Raw genomic sequence first — 10,637 nt, forward strand, 5'->3', positions numbered from 1 at the left:
GCTGATCTTCTGACCATGGAATGGGTAAGTCTGTTTTCATTGTTTAATGGTATGATAGGAAAAGTCTCCATTTGCATGAATTGAATGAAACAGAATTTAGAAGGTTTTGAATAGCTTTAATAGTCCCATTACTGTATAATTTGTAAATATTGTGAATATTCAGATCTCCTCGGGGATGGAAGGGAAAAAATCTGAGAATAGTGATGTATTGTTTGCTTTATGGAGCAAAAAAGTTGAGCCTACCTTGAGTAAACTCAAGAAAGAGTACATTGGAATTAAATGTCCAGATGAGGAAATGCTCCAATGGTGGGACACAATTGGCAAACATCAAAAGAAATCAAAACATGCTGAAATAATTGAGGCTTTAAACTTCATAAGTTTTACACGGCTACGTGAGTTAACAACATGTCTATCTTCAAGTATAGATGCTAAATGTAAAGAAGTGCAATCTAAAAATGCAGAGGCAAAAAATTCTGAGGCAAAGATTCAAGATCTTCAAACACAGCTAGATAAATTACTAGCTGAGCAGTTAGCCCTGACTGAAAAGTGTAAAAATCACAAAGAGACCATTGCAGATCTCAAGGCTAAGCTAAATGCTAAATTGTCTCCCAAAATGCTTAACAGCGATGGGACTAAGAAGCATGTTCACTTCTTAGAGGAGGTGACTAGCTCTAATGAATCTGAAACGTTTAGTTCAGAAAATGCATGTGCAACTGACCAAGAAAGTGTGCCTATTTCAGTTTTTAAGGTGATGCAACACCGTAATAGCGCAGAGTCATGTACCAGAACGCATGGTGTTCAGGCATTAGAGAGTCGTGAAAACCCTCAAACTCCAGGAGAACATAGCAAACATCCCTATGGTAAAGAAAGCAGGTTTTGCAGTTCCTGTCAGAAAATAGGCCATAAAGAGGGAAAATGCTGGTCACTGGGAAGGGGTAGACCTCCTCCTTATTTTCAGAAAAATAGTAAACCACTTTCTAAGGGTAAAAATCAGCGATCTGCACACACAGGTAAAACTCTTAGTGAGTTAACTGCTTTGTTCATGCAAGGCCTTCAACTATTAACTTCACTTGCTAGTGGGTTGGTAGCCCAATAGCAACAAGTTAAATAGTTAAACATCCAAATTGCAATGATCCTGTTTGTATTTTCAAATGTGTAATTGTGCGTAACACATTGTGCTCATAGAACACACTTTATAGTTGTTTGTGCTACATGTGCACATAGGCTAATTAAGTTTATTCTTTAAAACACATGAATGCTTTACTGTAAGTGTTGTATGAAACACTTAGGTTAAAAGGTTGTAGATGCTAAGAATTCTAGGCCATGTATCTTGTGTAAACTGGAATAACTGTTTTACTGGAATTGCATAGCGATTTCAAGTTGCATGTGTGACTATGTTGAATTTGTTTGTCTCCTTAGTGGAAAACTCTGCTATTTTTCCATATAGCTGCAGTGAAACCACGTAAAGGAGCACAGAATTGCCATGTGGCCACAATGTTAATCACGATTTGCATTAACCATGAAAATGCTTTCCTCACAACAGGATTGAGTAACTCTGTACTTTGCACTTTTATCATGCTTCTCAACTGAAACATTGGTGTTGGAAGATTTTGAGCCAGAACACACCTCATACTCACAATCTCAGGCTGGCTCCCTGTTACAACAACAGGACCAAATTTGCATCACAATTGTAAAACCTCCTCACCTTTGTTTTGGGGCATGATGAATTTACACATAGCCACAGCTAAATGCAGCCACATAATTTGATCTCCACACAAAGTCAAATCTGCATCTATCTGATTCTGCCTAACAAAATGAATGCATACAATGTTATTTAAGTCTTTACATCTAGACTGAATTATAACTGTGAATTGCATCTAGTAATTGTTTGTTTTGTTTTTCTTTGGATTTACTTTATCACTTAAGTAATAATTTGTCTCACCAAGTTAAATTTTTAAATTGTATGTCAGTATTTCTCATTTTTACCCAAGTACAAATATTTGTATTCTCATTCATGCATTTGAAACATTTCTGAAATGTATTTGATTTCTACTTATTTGTATTTTGTCCATTTTACTTGCAACAATGTTTTGGACATTCATTCAATTGAATCTCTGTGTTTGGTTACACTGAATATTTTGCTGATACTCTTCATAGAATGGGGTTTTTAACCAGCATTTGTTGTTTTGTTGAAATGCAATTTATTTAAATGTTTCCAGAAACAGTGTAAGAGCTTGTTAGATCTTATTTTATTCTCCCTTGACCATATTTTTAAGTACATCAATTTAAGGGCTTTTTGCCAGAGACTAATTTTAATCTGACCATATCAAACCTCTGACCAATGTCAAATGCCATGTGTCTGCTTTTGCTGTTTGTTGTGCTATATTCTCTTTTAAGATAACAGGATCCCTGCAAGCAAAGTTCACATCCTGTGATCCGTCTTATAAAGAAGAACCAGCGTTCCCAGAGTCAGTGCCTGTTCTTGTGCAGGTGTGAAGTGTTCGATCGATGATTTGCATATCTATGAACGGTGCAACACCATTTGTTGGAGCCTTCCTCATGCAGGGCTGAAGGAGAACAAAGACTGAACACTGACCAACTGAGATTGCAACAAGCTTGGACGAAAAGTCTGAAGATACAACTACACACAACAGAAAGCATGGATTGTGTCACCTTTGGACTCCATGTGTGTGGCCAACGGTGCCAAGGGGGGAAATTGTAGGATTGAAAATAATCCAAAATATTTTAAATGAAAAAAGATATTTGCTTGACTGTTTTTCTACCCCCTCTTTCTACCACAATGACCATTTGGAGTTCCTAAGGCACAGAGGGGCTGATAGTGATCTCGGCTTGCAGGCCAAATGTTTGTACTTTGGGGGGTTGATGAATTGTCACACCTTTAGTACAGTGGTGGAAGTGTAATTATCTGATTGGTCAGTTTGAATGTCTCACATTTGGGTTTTAGTCACATGGTCAAGGAAAGGATAAAACAAGATTGAAACTGTTGCTCTGTCTCTTTGATGCTCTGGCTATCTTCTTCTCTGGGTCCCTTTCTTGGGGGCTCTCTCTCTCTCTCTCTCTCTCTCTCTCTCTCAGGTAACATTTTTCACATATGCTGGGTACATTTAATAATATAAGTTATCATCATTTCAAACATTTATTTTGTAACTATTTTAAGTGTAACCATAACCATATTTTGTCATTAAACCTTTTCAATTGCAACTAATGTGCTAACTAGTTTTGATTTGATATTGACTTTGAAGTGCTACATATTGCAATACAATATCGTCACTATCTATAGCAACGCTCTCCCACAAATATTAAGCTATTGTAACTGCACTTATTTCCGTCGTTGGTATAAGTGGCAGTGGGTGGTTAAAGACAAGAAATGTGCAGTTTTCTACCATCTTGCCAATAACGTTTCTTTAGTCATTCGGCAGTTCTTGCAGCTTGAACCACTGCAGGAATCCACCCTTACAAATCAAAACACATTAAGTGGCAAGACCACTTTACGTTGAACTTTAACCTTAAACGTTCTCTGGCTTGCACATAGATCCATGATAACTGAATGGAATGCTGCAGATAACTCGCTTAACATGTTTAACCTCTGAACAGATCAGATGCCCTGTATCTGACTAATCAGACTCATCTTCAGAGTCACAATTCTGGCACACATAAATTGCCTGGCATGAGTTGCAAGCATCAAGGGCCCAATTGTTGCATTTTATACGTTTCACCCAGGTCTCCTTTGTACGACTGTTTGAAAATGGCTCTACACAGACAAGGCAGAAGCACTCTTCATCATCTGATGATGACTCTTGTATATTTTTTCTTCTTTTAGCTGCCTTGTTCTTCGTAGGTCCAGATTTTTGTAGGTCGCAGGTTCGTAGGAGTTGGTAGCCCGCTGTTAGCAATAGCATTGCTGGGTAAGGGTGAACAGGTGATAGAAGAAGCATAACTGGCCATGCTAGGCAGAGCAGAGTTGGTGCTGGAACCTTGCAGAACAGAGTTGGTGCTGGGATCTGACAGGTTGGTGCTGGAGCCTGGCAGAGCAGAGTTGGTGCTGGGGCCTGGCAGGGCAGAGTTGGTGCTGGGATCTGACAGGTTGGGGCTGGAGCCTGGCAGAGCAGAGTTGGTCCTGGGGCCTGGCAGAGCAGAGTTGGTGCTGGGATCTGACAGGTTGGTGCTGGGGCCTGGCAGAACAGAGTTGGTGCAGGGGCCTGGCAGAGCAGAGTTGGTGCTGGGGCCTGGCAGAGCAGAGTTGGTGCTGGGATCTGACAGGTTGGTGCTGGGGCCTGGCAGAGCAAAGTTGGTGCAGGGGCCTGGCAGAGCAGAGTTGGTGCTGGGGCCTGGCAGAGCAGAGTTGGTGCTGGGATCTGACAGGTTGGTGCTGGGGCCTGGCAGAGCAAAGTTGGTGCAGGGGCCTGGCAGAGCAAAGTTGGTGCAGGGGCCTGGCAAAGCAGAGTTGGTGCTGGGGCCTGGCAAAGCAGAGTTGGTGCTGGGGCCTGGCAGAGCAAAGTTGGTGCAGGGGCCTGGCAGAGCAAAGTTGGTGCAGGGGCCTGGCAGAGCAAAGTTGGTGCTGGAGCCTGGCAGAGCAGAGTTGGTGCTGGGGCCTGGCAGGGCAGAGTTGGTGCTGGGATCTGGCAGGTTGGTGCTGGAGCCTGGCAGAGCAGAGTTGGTGCTGGGGCCTGGCAGGGCAGAGTTGGTGCTGGAGCCTGGCAGGGCAGAGTTGGTGCTGGAGCCTGGCAGAACAGAGTTGGTGCTGGGGCCTGGCAGAGCAGAGTTGGTGCTGGAGCCTGGCAGAGCAGAGTTGTTGCTGGGGCCTGGCAGAGCAGAGTTGGTGCTGGGATCTGACAGGTTGGTGCTGGGGCCTGGCAGAGCAGAGTTGGTGCTGGGATCTGACAGGTTGGTGCTGGGGCCTGGCAGAGCAGAGTTGGTGCTGGGATCTGGCAGGTTGGTGCTGGAGCCTGGCAGAGCAGAGTTGGTGCTGGGGCCTGGCAGGGCAGAGTTGGTGCTGGAGCCTGGCAGGGCAGAGTTGGTGCTGGAGCCTGGCAGAACAGAGTTGGTGCTGGGGCCTGGCAGAGCAGAGTTGGTGCTGGAGCCTGGCAGAGCAGAGTTGTTGCTGGGGCCTGGCAGAGCAGAGTTGGTGCTGGGATCTGACAGGTTGGTGCAGGGGCCTGGCAGAGCAGAGTTGGTGCTGGGATCTGACAGGTTGGTGCTGGGGCCTGGCAGAGCAGAGTTGGTGCTGGGATCTGACAGGTTGGTGCTGGGGCCTGGCAGAGCAGAGTTGGTGCTGGAGCCTTGCAGGGCAGAGCTGGTGCTGGATCCTGGCAGAGCAGAGTTGTTGCTGGAGCCTGGCAGAGCAGCGTTGGTGCTGGGATCTGACAGGTTGTTGCTGGAGCCTGGCAGAGCAGAGTTGGTGCTGGGGCCTGGCAGGGCAGCGTTGGTGCTGGGATCTGACAGGTTGTTGCTGGAGCCTGGCAGAGCAGTGTTGGTGCTGGGATCTGACAGGTTGTTGCTGGAGCCTGGCAGAGCAGAGTTGGTGCTGGGGCCTGGCAGGGCAGCGTTGGTGCTGGGATCTGACAGGTTGTTGCTGGAGCCTGGCAGAGCAGAGTTGTTGCTGGAGCCTGGCAGGGCAGAGTTGGTGCTGGAGCCTGGCAGAGCAGAGTTGTTGCTGGAGCCTGGCAGAGCAGAGTTGTTGCTGGAGCCTGGCAGAGCAGAGTTGGTGCTGGAGCCTTGCAGGGCAGAGCTGGTGCTGGATCCTGGCAGAGCAGAGTTGGTGCTGGGGCCTGGCAGGGCAGAGTTGGTGCTGGGGCCTGGCAGGGCAGAGTTGGTGCTGGGATCTGACAGGTTGTTGCTGGAGCCTGGCAGAGCAGAGTTGTTGCTGGGGCCTGGCAGGGCAGAGTTGGTGCTGGAGCCTGGCAGAGCAGAGTTGGTGCTGGAAACCAGCAGAGCAGCGTTGGTGCTGGGATCTGACAGGTTGTTGCTGGAGCCTGGCAGGGCAGAGTTGGTGCTGGAGCCTGGCAGAGCAGAGTTGTTGCTGGAGCCTGGCAGGGCAGAGTTGGTGCTGGAGCCTGGCAGAGCAGAGTTGTTGCTGGAGCCTGGCAGGGCAGAGTTGGTGCTGGAGCCTGGCAGGGCAGAGTTGGTGCTGGGGCCTGGCAGAGCAGAGTTGGTGCTGGAGCCTTGCACGGCAGAGCTGGTGCTGGATCCTGGCAGAGCAGAGTTGGTGCTGGGGCCTGGCAGGGCAGAGTTGGTGCTGGGATCTGACAGGTTGTTGTTGGAGCCTGGCAAAGCAGAGTTGTTGCTGGGGCCTGGCAGAGCAGAGTTGGTGCTGGAAACCAGCAGAGCAGAGTTGGTGCTGGGATCTGACAGGTTGTTGTTGGAGCCTGGCAGAGCAGAGTTGGTGCTGGAGCCTGGCAGAGCAGAGTTGGTGCTGGAAACCAGCAGAACAGAGTTGGTGCTGGGATCTGACAGGTTGGTGCTGGGGCCTGGCAGAGCAGAGTTTGTGCTGGGGCCTGGCAGGGCAGAGTTGGTGCTGGAGCCTGGCAGAGCAGAGTTGGTGCTGGGACCTGGCAGAGCGAAGTTGGTGCTGGAGCCTGGCAGGGTATGGTTCTGAATGGGGCGATCTGTGACGTAGGATGGTGCAATTTCGGTTTCCAGAAATGCATCTCTGTTGTAAGGTTGAACCCCAGCCACCCTAAAGCAGTCTGAATGTTCAAGGGGGTTGCAGCCAGAGGATAGGCATTTGCCACAATACCAGGAATGTCATAAATTGACATTGTCTTCCTGTTCCTTATTCCAGGCATCACACGATATTGATGTGCCTCTTTAGTGGCCCGTAGACAGAGCTGTCTAATGGTTGGAGCCGATGTGAGCAGTGGGGTGGGAATGACAGCATGATTATGCCATTTTCTCAATCAGTGGACAGATGAGACTCGTGGTTGTCCAAAAGGAGTAAACAGAGCTTCTCCTATGAGCACTTTGTATGTTCACTGAAATGTTTCAGGAAGTCAACAAAGTTTGTGTCTTTCATGGTAAATGGTAAATGGACTGCATTTATATAGTGCTTTCACAGACCTATGGCCACCAAAGCGCTTTACATAGCCTCACATTCACCCATTCACTCACTCATTCATAAACCGACGGCGGAGCCTGATCCATCTAGAGGAATTTGCCCCTCCTTTGCTGCCAGGTTGCCCATTGATCAGGAAATGATTGCGGAAGTTGACACGGGGGAAAATAAAGTATGGAGGTATACTATTCCCTGTGGCTGAGACAGCACAGGCCAGTGTGACAAGGGTTCCCCTTTCAGCAGAGGTCAGTGACCGTACTTGTTTGAATACACTGCATTACGTTTCATGCCATTTCATGCATACACTGTACTTTACACCACTGATCTGACTGATGCCATATTTACACTTGTTTGGTTTAGTTTCGGTTCTTCTTCTGTTAATAAATTTCGTGTTAAGAGTAATAGCACTGTGTGTCCCTTTCCTTTGTTGCGGCCTTTTGGAGCCACAGGTCGTAACAAAGGAAAGGGACACACAGTGCTTTTAACACGAAATTTATTAACAGAAGAAGAACCGAAAATAAACCAAACAAGTTTAAATATGGCATCAGTCAGATCAGTGGTGTAAAGTACAGTGTATGCATGAAATGGCATGAAACATAATGCAGTGTAAGCTAATGTGATGTATGTCTCCAGAAGTCACAACAACAAAACCCATAAAAGCAAAACAAAATAAACATGGAGCCCCAATGAGCAAGCAAAGGCTTCTTTTAAAGGACAGACTGATTAGAGCATCCAGGTGGAACCCCTCAGGAAATCAACGGGCGTTTCATACTGGATCGTCACAGCGTTATAAAAGACGTCCAGGAGCTGAAGACAAGTTTGGAGTTCACACAAAACAAGATGGAGGAGGAGACGTCAGGGCATAAGGAAATGGTAGCTAAAATAAAATCCTTTGAAAGCGATATTATGAAGTCAAAACAGGACATTGATGAATTACTTGCAAAGTTGGATTACACTGATAACCAACATAAAAGAAAAAATATCATCATTGATGGGATACCTGATGTTGGAGGAGAAAAATGGAATGAATTGGAGCTTAAAGTTCAACAAATGTTCTCTAGTAATTTGGAGCTTGATTGTACAAAAATTGAGATGGAGCGGGTACAGAGGATCGGTCAGTACCAAGAAGGGGGAAGGCCAAGAAAAATCATGGTGAATCTGCTGCGGCTAAAAGACAAACAGCATATCCTCTCTTCTGTTAAAAAGCTGAAGGGGACCAACATCTACATAAAAGATTTCTCTGGGGCAGTGCAACAGAAAAGAAAAGAACTCTGGCCAAAGCTGAAGGCTGCGAGGGAAAGGGGTGAAAGAGCATGGCTGAGGTATGACAAGTTAGTCTTTGGGCCAAAAAATGGAAATACAGAAAATGTATAACGGCTTAAAGGGCATTTTAGAACTTGAAGCGTGTTATTTTAAATTATCTGTATATTTTTTACATTTTTAGCTATGAATATAGGCAGAAAGAAAATACAATCATCTTTGCTAAAGTTTTCTAAAAAGGGTCTAGTCCTGGCCCACTTAAACATATGTAGCCTCAGAAACAAAGTTGAAGAAATAATTACACTTTGTCAGTCGGAGAATATTCATATCTTAGCATTGACAGAAACCCATTTGGATGACAGTTTTGATAACTCTGTTGTTGCAGTTGATGACTATAACCTGTACAGAAGAGACCGGGATAAACATGGTGGAGGTGTAGCATTATACATTAAAGATAGTATTGTAGTCCTGCCAAGGAATGATATAATGTGTGTTGATGTTGAAATAATATGGATACAGATCCACATCCCTCACTCTAAGCCTTTTTTAGTTGGATGCTGTTATCGCCCCCCAAGCGCTCATGTAAGTTACTTAGACAAAATATGTGAAATTGTAGAGATAGAGTGTCTGATGAAAGTAAAGACACTTTTCTTTTAGGGGATTTTAACATAGATTGGTTCTCCAAATTTTGTCCCTTACGCAAAAAACTGTCCTCAATGGCCAGTCTCTGTAATTTCACCCAGCTTGTTATTCAGCCCACTAGAATCTTTGTAGGTATTGATGGTAGGAATACATCTACATGCATTGATCTGATATTCACTAATATACCAGAGCTTTGTTCACAAACAGTTTCCAAAGCTGTGGGGTGTAGTGACCACAATCTGATTGCTTTATCAAGAAAAACTAAATTGCCTAAATCTGGAGTCAGAATTGTTCTCCGCAGGTCCTTTAAAAGGTTTAACCCAGATTTATTTATATTAGACACTAATAATATGCAATGGTCAGATATTCTTGAAGAACAGAATGTCAACACTGCTTTAAATATGTTTATGGATAAATTAATGAAATTGGTTAATAGGCATGCTCCCCTTAGGAAAAGGTCAATAAGAAGTAACAGTGCTCCATGGCTGGACAATGAATTGAGATCATTGATGCTTCAAACGGATAAAGCCAAAGCAGTTGCTCAAAAAACAGGGAAGCCTGAAGATAGGAAGACGTACTGCACACTAAGAAACAAAGTCACAAAACTAAATCATAGTAAAAAGAGTGGTTATTTTAAACAGAAAATGTATAACTCTGTGAATGATGGGAAAAAACTGTGGAAAATACTGAATGTATTAATGTGCAAGAAGCTAAAGCCATCCCCAAAATTTGTTGAATGTGAGGGGCAGTTCATTATGAAGCCACATGATATTGCAAATTATTTAAAAAAAAATTTACAAGAAAAGTGGATAATTTAAGATCTGACATGAACAAAACTGACAGTGATGCATGCCGGAAATTGGTTGATAACATAATGCAGGGCAAAAACTGCCATTTCCAATTCAATACTGTAACTCAGGATGCCGTAGAGAAGCTGCTACAGGGTCTAGGCTATCTATTGACACATCTGCAGGTATAGATAATTTGGAAGGAAGAATACTTAAAGTAGCTGCGACTCAGCTTTCAAAACCTATAAGTCACATTTTTAATAGGTCCGTTTTGAGTGGTACTTTTCCTGAGCTTTGGAAACAGTCAAAAATTATACCCCTTCTTAAAGATGCAAAAGCGGGCTTTACTGGATTAAATAGTAGACCAATCAGTTTACTCCCAGTGTTAAGCAAAATTTTGGAGAAGATCATCTTTAATCAAATAATGGATTATTTCAGTACAAATGAATTGATGACAAAGTTCCAACATGCATATAGACAAGGCTTTTCCACAAACACTGCCCTAGCACAAATGACAGAGGAGTGGCTAACATGTTTGGATGAAGGGAAACTAGTAGGAGCTGTGTTTTTGGATTTTACAGCAACTTTTGATGTAATAGACCATAGTCTTCTCATAGCCAAACTCAAAGCATACGGTTTTTCACATTCAGCACTGACCTGGGTGCATAGTTATCTTTCCAATAGGACGCAACAGGTTTTTTTCAATGGTAGTCTTTCCAACTGCTTAACAACATCATGCGGCATAGCACAAGGAAGCTGCCTGGGTCCACTTTTATTCTCAATAATTATAAATGATTTTCCACATGTTTTTAGAAAGGCTAGTGTTGTTATGTATGCTGATGATGCTACTTTGTTCACTGCAGCATCAACATTAC

The sequence above is a fragment of the Scardinius erythrophthalmus genome (genome assembly GCF_964197995.2).
Source record: "Scardinius erythrophthalmus genome assembly, chromosome: 1".
Classification (NCBI taxonomy): domain Eukaryota; kingdom Metazoa; phylum Chordata; class Actinopteri; order Cypriniformes; family Leuciscidae; genus Scardinius; species Scardinius erythrophthalmus.